At 39.5% G+C, this 1,411-nt stretch overlaps 1 long non-coding RNA gene across 1 annotated transcript; it reads left to right on the top strand.

The window, feature by feature from the left end:
• Position 1: 1 nt before the first annotated feature.
• LOC111981989 (uncharacterized) lies at positions 2-935 on the top strand. The gene is made up of 2 exons (XR_002879646.2): positions 2-137; positions 391-935. It is a non-coding gene; the product is annotated as an uncharacterized lncRNA (long non-coding RNA).
• Positions 936-1,411: the final 476 nt, after the last annotated feature.

Genomic DNA, 1,411 nt, shown 5'->3' on the forward strand with positions numbered 1-1,411 from the left:
CACCGCTGCACGCAATGTGAAGTTGTCCACTGAGGGGCGCCAGAGGACTGTTAGAATCACCACAGCTGGGATCTACATCTGCACTGCCACGAATATATTTGGGACGGTCACCAGAACAACAACAGTAACTATAAAAGGTATTATAACTGACCGACTGTGGGTCATGTTATGGTAGAAACGTAGCTGACCCTGATGTAGTGATTCATGTTGTCATAAGACATACTTCATATTCTTTCAGTAAGATGAATGAATGAATCGCATTCAATTCCACAGAGCTGAATTGCGAAACACGAATCCTAGATCACGAGCTAGCCTGAATCAATTTATAAACAGAATTGGTCTGAATCATGTCTAAACTCTCCCGTTCTCCTTCTATTTCCTCCTCTTCAGGTGGCRCCACAATTATATTTTGGGTGATTGCATTACTTTTCCTGGTCATTGTCCTGGTCATTGCCCTGAAAGTCTTCTGTATGTGGAAGAAAAGACAAGGATATTATAATTTCATACCAGTCAACCAGTCAAATGTTCCATTGATGCCACTGTCTACAACAGGGGTAGATKACCATGATCCAGAGGGGTATCCTACGAAGGTTTGAGGAGTTACCTAAGTAAATTAGATAAACTCTTGAGTTCAACTCGGGATAACCAGTCATACGAAAGTGTCTCACCCTTTAGCCAGGTACATTTCAGAACTAACCTGCTCCTGGGCAGGCTAACTCCAGCCCAGTAGAGGTTACTGAGGGGAGGACGGCCCATAATAATGGCTGGAACGGAGCGTGGATAACATTCCACTGATTGCGCTCCAGCCATTACCACGAGCCCGTCTTCTCCCGATTAAGGTGCCAACAATCTCCTGTGAACTCCACTTGCCCTGACTGAAGTGACTGAGCCACGAGTTGAAGACCAATTAAATAAGAACCACTCCCGCTGGTAAAGATTGCGTCATAATCTACTTCATTTGAGGAAGACAATATTTTATTAATGATTTTTTTGTTGTTGTGTGTAATTATTATTATTTTTTTTTGGGGGGGGGGGTAAAATATATCACATTCCAAATGTTGTAATGACAGAATGCATTTTAAACTTCACGCACAGTAACACGTTTGTACAATATTAAAATGATTTGGTCTACATGCAACAATGGGATTTAATAAATCAAATCCTTAAAAATAAATTTTATTCACATCATTGAACAATTCATTCTGAATGAAAAACTAAATATAATTGATTTCAAACAACAATGAGACTGCGTGATCTGCAAACGTATTTAAAATGTAAGATTAGGGTGGGGATTCAATCGGAGCCTGTTCAAGTGTCTTGCATCTGACAACATACAAACGAATGTAATAAGGATGTTCATATTTTTATATCAATACTTAATTGTATTGCTTGCTGTAGTCTAATTACAATA

This window comes from Salvelinus sp. IW2-2015, linkage group LG20, assembly GCF_002910315.2.
Source record: "Salvelinus sp. IW2-2015 linkage group LG20, ASM291031v2, whole genome shotgun sequence".
In the NCBI taxonomy this organism is placed as follows: Eukaryota; Metazoa; Chordata; class Actinopteri; order Salmoniformes; family Salmonidae; genus Salvelinus; species Salvelinus sp. IW2-2015.